This window comes from Cibotium barometz, chromosome 25 (genome assembly GCF_041138505.1).
Source record: "Cibotium barometz isolate CiBa-2024 chromosome 25, ASM4113850v1, whole genome shotgun sequence".
NCBI lineage: Eukaryota > Viridiplantae > Streptophyta > Polypodiopsida > Cyatheales > Cibotiaceae > Cibotium > Cibotium barometz.
The window spans coordinates 33,824,775-33,843,564 of record NC_141070.1 but is presented as its reverse complement, the minus strand read 5'-3'; positions in this window follow the sequence as shown (position 1 = coordinate 33,843,564).

Below are 18,790 nucleotides of genomic sequence, written 5' to 3'. Positions count from 1 at the left end.
TATATCTAGCAAATTAGACCATTTATATCACAAATTAACAAAGAAATAGAATGGGGAGAAGGGGGAGAGCATTGACCTCACTTTTACGAGTATGAAGGCTTTGGAATTCACCTAGGGGGACGATCTAGGTGCCTACTTCTTGTGGATCCCCCCTTCCTTTTCTCCTTTTGTACAAGAACAAATGAGCACCAAATTCAAGGTTTGGGAGGAGGGCTCTTTATAGCCCAACTAGCCCCACATGGACTAGACTAAATGGTGGGCCACCCTCCACAAGACTCAACTACTTTGGGGGCTACCTAACTACATGTTACCGCATAAAGAGAGGCCACAAGGTTCAATTAACTCGGAGCTTTTGCATTATCCCATTTACACCTTATTAATTGATCATAACATTTTCAACCTTACAATTGGACATTTAATACTTCCAACCTTAATGCAACCCTTTATACCATATTTTTCCATAATTCCTATAAGGTGAACCACATACCTTAGTGTTTTTTATTTTCTTTTTAATTAATTTTCTTCCTTAATTTTTTGGACGCTAAGCACATCATTTCCTAATTTTTCAAGAAGGCTCAACATAAATAATTATCTACATGTAAAGTATAATGTGCATAATGTGCACACCTAAAAATCTCAAGGGTAATTAAGGAAAAAATGTGCACACCGAGGCTGGTCAAGACCTCGGCCGACCTTGCTATGCGAGACGTCCTCCATTGACTCTCCGTCAGCAGTTGCAACTTTATCAGTTAGGTCTCCACGACCTTAATCACAAGACGGTCAAAATGCTTTCCCAGCATTCTTGACATAAAACAGCCATTTACAAACAGCATTTACAAACAGTTTACAAATACAATTTCTATATTAACTCTCATTTTTCCACATTATCCCTCATACAATCCACATTACTTATTCCACATTTCATTTATATGTGTACTCATCCAATCATATCATTTTCCATCTCTTCACTTCAGATTCCTTCACATCACATATCATATATTCACATCCATACATCCACATCCACATCCACATTCACATCCATACATCCACATCTACATGCTTAACTCCATTTTCACATCCTCATTTATACATCCACATCCCATATCCACATTCATACATACACATCCATATCCACATCCATATCCGCATTCATACATACACATCCATATCCACATCCACATGCATACATTCATTATCACGTCCTCATTCATACATCCACATCCACATACATACATACACACATCCACATCCACATCCACATTCCCATTCACATCTATACATCCATATCTACATGCACATTTCATCCATACATCCACATTTATATCCTCATTCACATCCATACATCCACATTCATGCATCCACATCTACATGCTTATCTCCATTTTCACATCCTCATTTATACATCCACATCCCATATCCACATTCATACATACGCATCCATATCCACATCCACATGCATACATATATCCACATCCACATTCTCATTCACATATATACATCCACATCTACATGCACATTCACATCCATACATCCACATCTATATGCTCATTCACATCCATACATCCACATTCATGCATCCACATCTACATGCATACATCCATACATCCACATCCACATTTACATACATGCATCCACATCTACATGCTTAACTCTATTTTCACATCCTCATTTATACATCCACATCCCATATCCACATTCATACATACGCATCCATATCCACATCCACATGCATACATATATCCACATCCACATTCCCATTCACATATATACATCCATATCTACATGCACATTCACATCCATACATCCACATCTATATGCTCATTCACATCCATACATCCACATTCATGCATCCACATCTACATGCATACATCCATACATACACATCCACATTTACATCCATGCATCCACATCTACATCCTCATTCACATCCATACATCCACATTCATGCATCCACATCTACATGCTTATCTCCATTTTCACATCCTCATTTATACATCCACATCCCATATCCACATTCATACATACGCATCCATATCCACATCCACATGCATACATATATCCACATCCACATTCCCATTCACATATATACATCCATATCTACATGCACATTCACATCCATACATCCACATCTATATGCTCATTCACATCCATACATCCACATTCATGCATCCACATCTACATGCATACATCCATACATCCACATCCACATTTACATCCATGCATCCATATCTACATGCTTAACTCCATTTTCACATCCTCATTTATACATCCACATCCCATATCCACATTCATACATACGCATCCATATCCACATCCACATGCATACATATATCCACATCCACATTCCCATTCACATATATACATCCATATCTACATGCACATTCACATCCATACATCCACATCTATATGCTCATTCACATCCATACATCCACATTCATGCATCCACATCTACATGCATACATCCATACATACACATCCACATTTACATCCATGCATCCACATCTACATCCGCATTCACATCCATACATCCACATCTACAAGCTTATCTCCATTTTCACATCCTCATTTATACATCCACATCCCATATCCACATTCATACATACACATCCATATCCACATCCACATGCATCTTATCATATTTTATCACTTCCCATATCTTTTATGCATACCTCTATGCATGAAATTCAATTATGCTAAAACTAACACTTTTATAATAAAATATTCAACTTTTATGCATACCTCTGCATGAAATCCAATATGATAAAAGTAACACTTTTGATATAAAAAAAATTATCCTTTATGCATACTTCTATGCATGAAAATTAAAAATGATAAAAGTAACACTTTTGATATAAAAAAAATTATCCTTTATGCATGATATTAAAATTCAATTTCTCCATGATTATAATAAAATTCTTCAATTAATCTAGGATGATAATTCCTAGAATATGGTAGGAAGTCCTCTTTTTATGCTTTGAATGAAATTATTTTATGCATAATTTTTATAAAAATTTTTCCATAGCTCCGCTGCTATGACTGATAAATCTCAATTTTTTCTAAGGGATAAAGCTTATTATCAAGGAAATAATTAAAATGATCTCTAATTGGATCATTAATCTATAATGGATTGAATCATCAATATGCATAAACTAAAAGCATAGAAAAAAGCCATTAATTTGGCCTCAAGCATAGCTTAATCTTGGATTAAGGAAAAGCTTTATGAAAAGCTTCATTTGGATTGAGAATGGGTCATGAGTATGACCATTACTTGAGTGAGAGAGAGAAATTACATAAAAACCATTAGAATTTAAACATAAATAAAAATTAACTTCAATAGCATTTATTAAATTATGTAACTCTTCACTACTATTCACCAATTAACTTTAATAGCATTTAAAAAACCATACCAATTAAGCTTCTCAAGCTTGAGAGGGGTTGAGAAGAGAGAAACATTGAGAAATTATAGAAAAGATCAATATTCACTAATTACCTTACAAATTGCTTGATTCTTTGTTCACGGTAGAGGCCCCCAACCAATCAATTGGTTAAGTATGTTGATGGAGCCACTAATGGGGATTGAAGAAAGAGGGAAGATCCAAAAACTAGTGAATTATTAAATGAATTCACAGTTCTTGGCTTAGGTGGAGTAGAGTAACGATGCATAAACACTATCTATTTTTCAACAAGGGAGAGGCTTCTATTTATAGGAAAAATTGAGCTCCTAACCAAACAAACTGATTCTAGAATTTTCTAAATCAGTTTGGTCAATAATTGACCATTTTTAGGTCAGTTAAGCTAACTTTTTGGAACTAGACTTGAATGAGGAGAGAGGAGAGATGAAATATCTCAATTTTTATGAGTTTAAAACTCATTCAAGCATGTGAAATATGCACCTCCTTTAAAGAACTCCCCTTCCTTACATATGTGTCATAATGGAATCATTTTAATATTGCTCATAGTTTTTTTACTAATAAACCTTGTACATTTTCAACTCTTCATCTTATGTGAAATATACACCTCCTTTAAAGAACTCCCCTTCCTTACATATGTGTCATAATGGAATCATTTTAATATTGCTCATAGTTTTTTACTAATAAACCTTGTACATTTTCAGCTCTTCATCTTATGTGAGCATTTACTCATTTTTGGATACCCAAAATATCTCATATTTTTAATATTGCACATACTTTTTTACTAATAAACCTTGTACATTTTCAACTCTTCATCTTATGTGAGCATTTAAGGGACTCCCCTTCCTTACATATGTGTCATAATAAAATCATTATACCCAAAATATCTCATATTTTTAATATTGCACATAGTTTTTTACTAATAAACCTTGTACATTTTCAACTCTTCACCTCATGTGAGCATTTACTCATTTTTGGGTATTTTCTTTTTACAAGTTGGATTTATCTCCTCCCTACACATGGATTGATGCTATTGGTCCATAGGAACCTTAATTGGACCATAGTCTAAAGATTTCTGAAAATCTAGACCCTTAGGCTAAGGTTCTTTATACCTATTTTCAATTAATTCCAATTGCACATTGGAACTCATCTGAATTAGAAGAGATATTTTTCTATCCAAAAATATTAAAAATCTGAATATTCTCTCTCTAGAATATTTTTCTCTCTCTAGGCTAAAACAGATAGAAACAAGGTCTTTATATTTCTGAAGAGGGATTGATTACAGGGAAAGATACTAGACATCAAAAAGGGGGTGGGGGAGGAATCTTACATTTAACATATCCTAAACATCCTTGTCAACTTAAAGTCTCAAGGGGGGGGGCTTCTATACCATTAATAATATATTAATGCTCACTAGATACTTGGTTTATACCACAAACCCATGTCTCTAAATTCAAGAAACTATAACACTTGGGTACAAGGCAAATCCTTCCAATACCTTTGTGAGTGCACAACACGATTTAGGCTACAATTAATGATACAAAAAGGATGCAATTTGAAGACCTTCTAATGCTGTAATTTGGGGTATTTAGAGCCCATTAATTTATCAGAAATAATGATCAAAAACTTGAAAAGAATCATATAAAAATTCATAGCCAAATTCAAGATATAAACATTACAAAATTACTCTTTTTCACCTTTTTATGCCTAAATTTAAGCATAAATTATGATTATTTAAATAATATTAATCCTTCTCTAAAACTAAATTATTTTATCTTAAAATTAACACTATTTAATTAACTCTACCAAAAAAAAAGATTAAATTTCCTTTCCTATCTCCATGTGTAAGCATGTGAAAATTGGGAAAAAAACATACTTTTGGGTCACAAAGAACACAACTTTCTACATTAAAGGAATAGCAAGGGGAGTCGAGGGATTTATCCCATATGGCTGCAAATTCCTATTTCACAAAAACTATATCTAGCAAATTAGACCATTTATATCACAAATTAACAAAGAAATAGAATGGGGAGAAGGGGGAGAGCATTGACCTCACTTTTACGAGTATGAAGGCTTTGGAATTCACCTAGGGGGACGATCTAGGCGCCTACTTCTTGTGGATCCCCCCTTCCTTTTCTCCTTTTGTACAAGAACAAATGAGCACCAAATTCAAGGTTTGGGAGGAGGGCTCTTTATAGCCCAACTAGCCCCACATGGACTAGACTAAATGGTGGGCCACCCTCCACAAGACTCAACTACTTTGGGGGCTACCTAACTACATGTTACCGCATAAAGAGAGGCCACAAGGTTCAATTAACTCGGAGCTTTTGCATTATCCCATTTACACCTTATTAATTGATCATAACATTTTCAACCTTACAATTGGGCATTTAATACTTCCAACCTTAATGCAACCCTTTATACCATATTTTTCCATAATTCCTATAAGGTGAACCACATACCTTAGTGTTTTTTATTTTCTTTTAAATTAATTTTCTTCCTTAATTTTTTGGACACTAAGCACATCATTTCCTCATTTTTCAAGAAGGCTCAACATAAATAATTATCTACATGTAAAGTATAATGTGCATAATGTGCACACCTAAAAATCTCAAGGGTAATTAAGGAAAAAATGTGTACATGTACACACATGCATGTGCTAGAGAGACATTTCACATTAATGTGCATGTGTGCTCATGGAGCATTAGAGGGGTTCTAACCCTTGAAAATTTTCAAGGTGAAAAATGTGCATGTGTACATGTGTGACCCTTCATATATTTTTATGAGATTTAATAATAAATTTATACGAGAAGAGAGTTAGTAGTTCTTTAGTCACATGGGGAGGGATCTTACAGGGTAAGACTCGCCTAATTGGGGAGGGATCTTATTTATACGAGAAGAGAGTTAGTAGTTCTTAACTCACATGGGGAGGAATCTTATTTATACGAGCAGAGAGTTAGTAGTTCTTTACTCACATGGGGAGGAATCGTATTTATACGAGAAGAGAGTTAGTAGTTCTTTACTCACATGGGGAGGGATCTTATAGGGCAAGACTCGCCTAATGGTTTTTGGTTAGGAGGCTTATGTGTTAAACAAATGCCCCACCAAAGCATTGAACAGTGATGCCTTATGTCATCACTCCATTTTAATATTATTCTATTGAAAATGGTTTCCAAAATATAGAAAAGAAACCAAACAATGTTACACTTTTGTGCTATATAAACAAAAAAAAACAAAGTAAACTATCTTTTACACCTTACCCTCGAGGGGAGGGGAGGGGGAGGGGTTCACTGAAAATAAGTAAGTGTATCATGTATCCTTGCAGGTGAGAAGTCAAAGCTCTTACCCACCCAAAATTCATGCACCACTAGGGCTCAAAAGTGTGTGTGTTTTGGAATAAAAAGAGAAAAATGGGCTAACCTTTTTGTCACCCAAGTGTGGTTAGCCCACTACTCTCTAAAGTACAAGATCTTGAGTTCAAGACCTGTAGGATAGATCAATTTGGTCTCTTGGGATTGTTCCCACCACGTTAAAATCTTCTCTCTCAAAAGTGTGTATGTGTTGGAATTTAAAAAAAAAATGGGCTAACCTTTCTATCACCCAAGTGTGGTAGTTTGGTTAGCCCACTTCTCTCTAAAGTACAAGATCTTGAGTTCAAGACCCGTCTAATAGATCAACTTGGTCTCTTGAGATTGTTCCCACGATGTTAAAAACTTCTCTATCTCTCATACACACCCCGCTTGTTTTTGTCTTGCTTACTCACTCTTTTCCTCACACATTCTCTTACACACACTTCTTGTTTCTTTTGTCCCACACACGCATGGACTCTTGCGCTAGTAGAGCAGGGATAAAGTAGCCTAAAGTAGGCTTTTATGTGGCGGATCTGTCATCAGCCCATTGTGGGATATTCCTTCATCACCACTCTAGGGGGATGATTCACTTGAGTGTTCAAGGGCAAGACCCCCTCACACACGATGTGAACACACGAGTGTCCCTTCCCAAGCTTCATACATCAGGGCTTTAACTTAAAACCCCAAAGTTGAGAAGCCCTAGCTTTATAGCTAGACCAACTTTTGAGGGAGTGACATTGACCTTAGGCCCATGTCACACACGGGGAGTGGATGGACGAGGTTCTTTAAAAAAAGGACTAATCAAAAGTGGCACCAGCCTGCTGATGTCTTGTCACAACATCGGCCCACCAACATTTGCATGCTAAGTTGGCATGCCAACTCAAGGCCAACTTTTGGGGGAGTTTGGGCCGTTTGTTCACCCTGTCCAAAGTATGAATAGTGAGAAAAACTGACAAAAAGTGCATTGCTTGCCCACCCACATGTGACAAAGTGCCCGTGGCCCCTTTGTTCACTTGCCCAAGTCACAAAAATGGCAAATTTACTCTCATAATAGGCTTTAAGTGATACTTTAGAACAACATTAGTAAATTTTTTGAATAAAAATGGAATTTCATGTCCTCAAGAGCTATAATAGATAAGGGCTTCTTTTGATACCCCTAAAAGCATGCTAAACATAGGGCCTTTGTGTGTGCACCCGAGTTTCATTTCCACATGATTACTTGGGGTAATGATATTACATTTTGTGAGTGTTGAGGTTTAGTGAAAAAACTAGCTTCTCTTTAACTTATGTTGCCAGTTTCGAGTATTTTCTCTTCATATATGTCTCTTGAATCTAGTCTATATTATGCAGGTCAATATTAACAAACTCAATTCCACTCAAAAAAGGCGCATCTCTTTTGAACACCGAATGTCCGGCATAGCCAATCCCGAATTTCCCTCTTCTAACAAGATCACAGAGTTTGCCTTGAAATTCCCCTCCCTTGAGCTAACAGCTCCTGTAATCATAGACTGGGCAGCTTCTGGCTATGAGCAGGTTCCAGGCATAGGCAGCATGTGAACAACCGTATAGCACGCAATCGAGAGTTGTTGGCAAGCCCCGAATCCTCAACAACCTTGAGAAAATTGAAGGAGCTAAAGGAAAGTATAGATGCAATAAACAAGGTGTACAACTTGTATGACAGTAACTACAAGGATGACACTAAGCTCAACAATGTGAAGGACGAGGTCAATCAAGATGAGAGGAATGTGCGTTCTATGATAAAGGCTTATTTAGACGATCCTCTCAAGCCTCTTCAGGGACCTTTAGTGCTACGCTCGCTTGACAAGGGCATCCCATTTTTACAATATGAGGTGCATGAATCTGCGCGAATATCTTCAGGGGACTACGGCCCCGTAGTATTTGATGATGTGCAAAATACCAAGGAATTCTTTCAACAACGCAAGAGGGTCTCTACCATCCAGCTGCGCTCAAGTGATCGTCTGGTAAGTTGCCTTGTTGTCACTTACTCTGGTGAAAACATGCAATCACATACACTCAATCATGGCACTCATGAGCATGACTTCGGTAGCCATCTTAGCTACGTTCTCAATGTGTTGCCCAGCCACTACATTGAATTTATGTCTGGTAGAATTGGCTCTGTCCCTGGTATGGCTCCCCGTCCAGTGATCACCAACCTTGCTTTTATTCTTGATGATGAATCTTCCGTCTATGGTGGTCCTTATCAAGCCAGCAATTTGGATGGACCAAACCCAAAGGCTCATTCCTCTTGGGCTTCAAAGGTTGCCATGGTTGGTACATTGAAAACCTTCAGGTTGTCTATGCTTCCTTCTCACCTGCATATTGGTCCCCAAACTAAGCTACAATCTATCCAATGTGTCTCTACTTGTAAGATTTATAGTCACGACTATAGTTACAATCTATCCATGTAAGATTTATAGTCACGACTCTCCCTATTTCCACATCAATATTACTGTTTGAAAACTTTAGTATTTATATTATTTGTATATTTCTTATTGTCTCCTTGAATTATCACAAGAAGTTTTAGACATTTTGCCACTGTGATTCCCACATTGCGGATTAAGATTTATAGTCACTTCCACATCAATATTACTGTTTGAAAACTTTAGCATTTATATTAATTGTATATTTCTTATTGTCTCCTTGAATTATCAAAAGAAGTTTTAGACATTTTCCCACTATGATTCCCACATTACCGATTATGACAACATCATGAGCTTCTGCAGGTGAGGCGGAGCAAGCCTAGCTGGGTGCGATGGGGGGCACGGGGCAGCTGCCTCCTACCCCCGAATGAGAAAAACTAGATTTTAAAAGTACTCAACAAATAATAAATTATTTTTCCACAAAAGAAAATATATTCTTCTTAAAAGGCAGATAGGGCCACATTCAAAAAATGGCTAATCAAGTTAAAAACAAGAATTGCAAGAACAAATGCCTCAAGCCATTATTGTATTCATAATCATATGAGAAAGAAGAAGAAAAAAAGTTACAATATTAATTTCAAACTTTAACTTTTAATTTTAGCTTTAAATATGCAACACAACAAAAAACATATAATCAATTTATTAAATTTATAAAATTAAATAATAAATTTATGTAGGAGTACTAAAAATTGCATAAAATCTAACAATTTCTTCCAGTAAAAAGGTAAATTTCAAACTCTCAAATTTCAAGATACTGAATTGATTAACCGTACTCGCAAAATGTGCACTTCGTTCTCTATGTACACAACTTTCATCAAAGCTAAAGAATGACTTCTCTCTTTGACAAATATAAATTCTTTTAGTGTGTCATCACCTAGTTAATTTAAAAAAAAATAAAAAAGAAGTGTGTTGATTGCATAGGTGCTAGAGCTAATCAAGTGCATCAAATCCTTGTACTATCTATTATTGCTTGGGCAACCATAATAAGCATCTATTGTATTAGGCATACATGAGTGAAACAACCCCCTTTCAGTCCTAAATGTTGTCTTCTCTTCATCTCCTTCCTTCATCCTTATTTAATGATATCTCAATCTCAAATCAATCTTGGTGAAGAACTTTGCCCCTCATCAAGAAGATCATCAATGCAAGGTATAGGGTACCTATTCTTGATTGTGACCTTGTTCAAGTCACGGTAATCAATGCACATGCAAAAGGACCCATCCTTCTTCTTCACCAATAGAATGGGAGATGCAAATGGAGATTGTGAAGGTTGAATAGGACCCATAGCAAGCAAATCTTGCACTTGCTTGGCCACTTCCTCTCTTTCTAACTTAGACAAATAGTAAGGAGGGTTGACAACCTTTGCATTTGGTTCAAGTACTATGGCATGGTCAATCTCCCTCTTAGGACTCTTTGGCACTTGCAAAGTATCTTCATACTCTTTGAGAAAAGCTACCATATCCTCATCCATGTGCTATCCACTACTTTCCATCTCCTCTTGGGTAATATGCAACACATAGATAGTGCAAAAAGCCTTAAGCTCCTTCTTGAGTTGCTTTGGAGTGATCGAAGAAAGCTTTTTTGGTGTATTTCTAGCAAGTACCACTTGCTGTCCATGATGTAAAAAGCTCATGAAACCTTGTTGAAGGTTCACGTGAATGTCACCAAGTGACATTCACGTAAATGTCACCAAGTGAAGCCAACCAATTACACCCCATGATAATGTCAATGGGACACATATCCAAGACCACCAAGTCACCTTCCCAAGTGTATGAAGAGGGTAGAACCTCCCACAACCCCCGGGGGGCGGGCTACGGGGGTGAGTGGGGGGGGGCTGAGGGGGGTTGTGGGAGGGTGGGGGGGGCTGCAGGGGGTTGCGGGAGGGGCTGCGGGGGGGGCTGCGGAGGGTTGCGGGAGGGTGAGGGGGGGGCTGCGGGGGGGCTGTAGGGGGTGAGGGGGGGATTTGTAATGCTTTGTATTTGTTTACGAAAGAAGGTTGCATGGGAGAATGTGTGTTGAGGAGATAGTTTTATTGATAAGAAGCCACCCATATATGAGAACCCATTAAGATTTTCAAAAGATATGACGAAGGGCTACCCGACATTGATCCTCAATTTGATTAATACCTTGCTGTATTCCCTTGATAGATCAAGGGATCAAGGTGGACCACCTAGTTTTAGTCAAGGGATCAAGGAGGACCACCTAGTTTTAGTCTTGATCAGGATAGAGAGGTCACAGATGGGAGAAAGATCTACTATGTGAGAAACGATGCAAAGTCGTTCCTCCTGCATGTAAGCCTTTCTACAAACCTATTCATGTGGAGCTGTTCCAAGCTATCTAATATTGAGAGCAGATGCTAGAGCTTTACCTACCTTTGGGGAAACGTTTTTGTAGGGATACATTGGGCAGGAGGGGTGTAGGGTGTTGAAAGCATCCTCTTCCCCTTCCTAGGAGGCAAGCCAACATTTTTCAAGAACTTGTCTAAAGTTTGGAGGTTGTAGAAATATGATTTCAATCAGGAGAGAACACCCTGATCAATTGATGACTTTGTGCACAAGGTGTGTGTAGTAGTCCTCTCGACACATTCATTGTCATTCCCGAGTATGTCTATTTTGGTTGAAATGGATGAGTGGAGAAGTTCAAAAACTTTTTACTGGAAGACCTAGGCAAATGGCTCCACAAATGGTCAAATGTAACAAAACCCAAAGAGTGAGCATCCATGGATCCTTGGGGATAACAATCAGATGCAAAATAGTTAGAGGTGGTGGAGATGGCAAAAAATAACTTGAAACAAGGGAGGGAGATGAGCTATCAAGAGTGGTCTTCTCGAATTAGAAATACAAAACCAACATGGGCTGTACAAGAGGCCTCGTTATAAACCATGAGGGCCGTAAACATTATACAATGATATGTATAGACATGTAAAAAGATTATATAGACATTGTACTAAAAATGAATATATATTGCAATTTGTTCTCAATGATATGGTGTATTTCTTTTTTCCTTGTAAAAATCTTATTGCATTATGATAATTGTGTTTCACATGAAGATTACCTTTACGGTTGTAATACTCGAATTTTCTTAACACTCAAAAATCTTTGAGCAACACTCAAATTCTCTACCAACATAGAAACATGGGGTAGAGTAGAAGCTCTAGGTACAAATCAAATAGAAATATGATACACAAGGTCGAATTATAGGCTGAAAGGCATGTTGTTATAGATATTTTCTTCAGTTTCTTCATCCAACCTATAGTGGCTTGTATGACCAGGTATAGGCTCCATATAGAACTTGATGGCCCGAACCAAGTGTGAGTACATGAGAACTTGCAAACATCATTGTGTACTTTTTCATAGTAGTGTCCAATGAATGTGCAAGAAGAACAACATTGCCCCAATTTTTTGATCATGCTCGGCTAAGTTTTTTCTTTGTAGTAGTGCATTTAATGATGTAAAACTCTGCACCATTCAGGGGTTATCCTCCACATTTACTAGCAAAGTTGTCCCCCATAGACAAGGCATCTAGATGCCCTACATACAATGGTACATCTGTGTCATCCTCATCACTTGAGCTGCCATCTTCCTATCCAGCATCTTCCAAGGGCTCAATGGTGTGGTACTCCCAATTTTGAACAAGCTACTTGTTCTTGCATCTTCTCCAATGCTCATCCATACATTGATCACAAAAGCATGATAGTGCTCAACATCTTATAGCATAGGTATTAGTGGGGGGTTGAATATCCATTTATTGAATGCATAGAGCGAGACCTGGCTAAGCGCTTGTAATCCCACTCATTTTCTCTTAACACATCACCTACTTGGATCTCCCAAAAAACCATTTGCACATCATTGTGACAAAACCTTGTCCTCAAGAAAGCAACATAATCATGTGGACATTTTAGCACACATCCATTTGGTTTGAGTACTCTCATATTATGACAACACCTATTCCATCGTGTTCTCCATTTTTGTGCCCTGAACATGGATAATTCCACAACATCTCCAAAAACTAGTCATGGCAAAGTATCTCGCCACAAAATAGAATGGACGCTTTACCTTGAATTGAGCTGCACAACATAACCATTTGACCACGCTTGATGATCTTTAAATGTGTCATCGATGATCCACTCAATCTCTGCCCTCTACACTTCAAGAACTCTTGTTTCCTGTAACCCTCCAAGTTCTTTATATCTCCTACATATGATAGAAGGTAGGTTCCCATGGATGCAACAAGGCCAGGCATATAGCCAAAGACCCTAATTGCCTCCTTTTTCTAAACCAAGATAATCTTCTCTTTACCCCTATGGAGGGAGTGAGATCCCACAACCCCAAAAAGAACCTCAATGCCATCATAGGCACATCAAGGGAGGTTGAGAACTTGTTGTGATAAGTAATATTCAAATTTCCTATGTAGTGACCTAGGCTTTGGATCTTATGAAGCTCCCCAAAGGCCTAGACCCCTTTGCTCTTCCCAAGAAGTTGTCTATGTCTTCAATATCAATCTCTGAGAAAAAAAGAGAGAGAGAGAGAGAGAGAGAAATAAAAAATATCATGATTTAGAAAAAAAATGATTCTATATGTATCCAAAATTTTGCTCTGTGTACCATTATGTACCTGTGAATTTTCATCTTCCTCAAGTGTAGATTCTTTATAAAGATCAATTAAGTTCTTTGGCTTTACTTCAATAGGCTGTATGGCATTTGCATCTTCAATTCCCATATCTTCAATACCCATTCTTTTCTGTATCTCTAAAAACTCCTCCTCTATTGGTAGCCCTTTCTTTTCATATTCTCTAAATAGAGATGTACAATAGGGTCTATGCAATAGGGTTCTGCAGCTATTCTATCAACAAAATTTTCTCCTTCTGTGTCAAGGATTGCTAAAGGACATGGTTCATTATCAATGAACCCCCTATCATTTTCACCCCATCTTGTAAGGATAGCAAGACATTGGTCTTCCCTTAAGTTGAATAAGTGTTGAATATCATTCAATAGCACATAGGCTTTATTGTTGATATTGTAGCTTAGGCTTTATTATTGATATTGTAGCTTGGGAAAGTAGGGAGACATAACAAGGGGTCCTTCTCCTCCTCTTTTATGTCAATTGATCTATCCTCTACCTTAGTGATATTTTGTGCTTTGAACAAGGCTACATCTAGCCCCTTGCTTTTTTGTTCCTCTTCCTCCTCCTAAAACTCCTCAAGTGCTTCCTTTGCCTCTTTCAAAGGCACAACTGGAGCCTCCTCCCTTTTTTCACCCTATGGAAAGTGTGAAAATATCCATTGAAAAAATAGGAGGAGACCAATCTCTATCTCTACAAGCTAGCAGGGACCCTTCTTATGCCATTGACAATTCTCTTGAACTTTCTTCATTTCATCACCATGCACACTCCATTTGTGACTTGCAGTTGACCTTGATATAGAGCTTGCCTCTATCATATCAAAAAAGTGAACATGATTTTCTATAGAATGAGGCTTGGTATGATTCTAATAAATTTCTATCAAGTCTCTACACTTAGAGGACAGTGATAATAAAAGCACTCTAAGATCAAAAGGTTTGTTAAAAATATCCCTTATTTAGTGGAATCTTGATGAGTTGCCTGCCTGCCATGTAAAGGTCTATCATCTATTATATCTTTAATCTACTCAACCTCAATACCTTCCAAGGAATGCTTCCTCTTGCTTATTGTCTAAATCTTATAAATTGGAATAAGAGGTAAGAGGATAGACTTGAATAGCTGTGTGAAATTGGTATGATGCTCAGCTAAAGCACTGATTAGTAATCACGTACCACTTCAACATGTTGAAAAGCTACATGGAAATAAAAGGAAATATCTAAGGAGCTCAAAACGTGATTCACATAGCATTTTCACAAAGCTGTGCGAAATTACAAAGTAGGTGGATGAAAGACCAACACGTGATTTGTATAGCTCTTCAATCTACAAATGGGAGCAAATGAGTTTAATATTGGGATATGGAAATAGGAGCTTGGTAGGTAGGTTGGGTAGGAGATGGGAAGGCCGGTATGAGTGAAAGTATTGAATGAGCAAGGAATGCTCTATTTATAGAGACATGCAAGTGCCTAGGGAGTTGTGCCAACCACCCATGTGGAATTGTGCCAACACGTGTGACATAACAAATTTGTTCTCGAGAGTTATGTCCACCATGTTGGAACTAGGGTTGCAGGAATGCACACACATCTTGGAGAAGAAGAAGCTCAAGAGCACACAACACAAAAGTAGTATTACTTAGTGTGCAAGAAAAAAGATAAGATAGCCCTAGTGTGTTGGACCTATATACAACGCACGGGGGAAAAAACCTCTTAGTGAGGGAAAAAGAGCCCCGACGGTCCTAAGTATGTTCACACACATCACTACCATAACAAGGTAATAAATCCCCCCTGGGAGTGATGTTATGAACATGAGCTGGCACTCAATGTATAGGGAAGTGCCAAGCCATATGGATGATCAATCCACGAACGGAAGTAAGCCCAAAGCTTTGTGAAAAGCTTCGAACTTCTCACGAGAGGCAACGCCTTTGTGAAAAGATCAGCAAGGTTATCCTGTGTGTTGGCACATATGCCAAACTGATCTCGCCCATAGAGAGCCTCTCCTTGACATAATGATAGTGCACCTCAATGTGCTTAGTACGAGCATGGAACACTGGGTTCCTCACCAGCTGCCAATGCGCTCTGACTGTCAATGAAGATGGTGGTGGTAGATGGCTGCCCAGCACCCAAATCAGCCATAAGACGTCTGAGCCAAACACACTCAATCGTAGCTATGAAAGTTGCCCTGTACTCAGCTTCACAACTAGAAGTGGCCACAGTAGGCTGCTTCTTGCTCGACCATGATATGCATGAGTTGCCAAGCATGAAGCAAAATCCACTTGTGGACATGCGAGTGTCATAGCAACCAACCCAATCAGAATCTAAAAAATCATGTAAATCTAGAAGCAATGATCCCCCCTTGGGATAAAACAACCCAAGGTGCCTGGTACCACTCAAGTAGCAAAAGAGTTGTTTCACTGCCTTGCCAATGCTTAGTGCCTAGGCTTTGCATAAACCTGCTCACCTGTGAGACTACAAACTGAATATCAGGCCTCGAAATGCATATATAAATGAGGCAACCAACATCGTGCTGATAGTGAGTGGCATCATAGTAGTCTCCGGCATCATGAATGCTAAGGTGTAAGCCCGTCTCCATAGGTGTAGCAATAGGCTTACAATCCTCAAGACAGAATCTACACAGCAATGCCTCAATATACTTTGTCTGATGCAAAGCAATACCTCCATCACATTACTTAAACTGAATGCCCAAGTAATGATGCAATAGGCCCAAATCTGACATCTCAAAGGCTTCTTCTCAACTCACGACGGTACTGACGATATACCGCGATAAGTTGCGACGTGAGCATGTATGGAGCGAGGGATAAAATAGCACAAGAGTTCACGCCTCTGAGTATACTCAAGCAACGTGAAAGAAGTCTGGCTCGCATCATACATAATGACGTCAGACACAAGGTTTAATGTCTTGGAAAGGACCCTCGGGAATTGGCAAAGGCTGTAACAACCCTATCTTCTTTCCACGAGAAGCTTTCACCTTTTGACAAATGTCACAGCGTTGTACATATGTAAACACATCATGCCTCATCTTTGGCCAATAGTATTGCCGTTCTAATTTCTCCAGAGTCGAATTCATGCCCCTATGACCACCTGTAATGGCATCATGGGCATCATGGAGAAGAGCTGCCCGGAATGATTTCATGACACATAGTCAGCCTTTGTAGAAAAGCCAACCATCGCGTATCAGAAAATGGCATGGTCCCGTGGCATCCAATGCATGTTCCCACTGTGTACCGAATTCCTCGGAATCCACGTACGTGTGCTTCATGTCTTCTCGTCCTGTACCAACAAGGTCAAGTCTAGTGGTCTGAATCGCAGATACTTGTCCCTTCGTGCTCAAAGCATTGGCCACTGGATTGGCCTTTCCTAGAAGGTACTCAATCATACCACCGAACTGCTGGAATATCTGACTCTAGCGGTGTTGTCGATCACTCCACTGTGCACTTGGCATCGTCTGAATCCAGCGCAATGCCTGATGGTCACTGCGAACCTCGAAGTCACGGCCATACAGGAAATGTTTCCAATGTTTCAAGGCCTGTATAACTGCTAGGAGTTCACGATCATAGACTGAGTAGTTCTTTTCGACGGGCAGTAACTTACGAGACATGTAAGCTACCAGATGACCATTCTGTTGCAATACACCTCCAATTGCGATGTTACTCGCATCGGTGATCACTTGAAATGGTTCGTCCCACGAGGCAAGGGCTAAACAAGGCGCTTCAGACAAAGCCACCTTGAGGTTCTGGAATGCCTCCAACGCTCGTGGAGTCATTCGAATCTTTTGCCTCCTTGTTTTCACTCCCTTTAGCAGATCCGTGAGGTCTGCCGAGAGATCAGAAAACTTGTCAATGTGGGTGGAATATGCCTGGCATATACCCACAAATGATCTAATGTCATAAGCAGTCTGAGGTACTTCCCAGTTAACAATCTCAGCCACTTTAGCCGGATCAAGTCGAATGCCTTCGGCACTAATTATATATCCCAAGTAATGTACCTGGAACAAATAAAATTCTGACTTCTTTTCATTGACATAGAGCTCGTTGCTTTCCAGTAACTTAAGGACTTTCTCCACATCAATGTCATGCTGCTCAACTGTAGTGGATCCAGCTAAAGTGGCCGAGATTGTTAACTGGGAAGTACCTCAGACCGCTTATGACATTAGATCATTTGTGGGTATATGCCAGGCATATTCCACCCACATTGACAAGTTTTCTGATCTCTCGGCAGACCTCACCGATCTGCTAAAGGGAGTGAAAACAAGAAGGCAAAAGATTCGAATGACTCCACGAGCGTTGGAGGCATTCCAGAACCTCAAGGTGGCTTTGTCAGAAGTGCCTTGTTTAGCCCTTGCCTCGTGGGACGAACCATTTCAAGTGATCACCGATACGAGTAACATCGCAATTGGAGGTGTATTGCAACAAAATGGTCATCCGGTAGCTTACATGTCTCGTAAGTTACTACCCGCCGAAAAGAACTACTCGGTCTATGATCGTGAACTCCTAGCAGTTATACAGGCCTTGAAACATTGGAAACATTTCCTGTATGGCCGTGACTTCGAGGTTCGCACTAACCATCAGGCATTGCGCTGGATTTATACAATGCCAAGTGCACAGTGGAGTGATCGACAACACCGCTAGAGTCAGATATTCCAGCAGTTCGGTGGTATGATTGAGTACCTTCCAGGAAAGGCCAATCCAGTGGCCGATGCTTTGAGCACAAAGGGACAAGTATCTGCAATTGAGACCACTAGACTTGACCTTGTTGGTACAGGACTAGAAGACATGAAGCACACGTACGCGGATTCCGAGGAATTCGGTACACAGTGGGAACATGCATTGGATGCCACAGGACCATGCCATTTTCTGATACGCGATGGTTGGCTTTTCTACAAAGGCCGACTATGTGTCATGAAATCATTCCGGGCAGCTCTTCTCCATGATGCCCATGACGCCATTACAGGTGGTCATA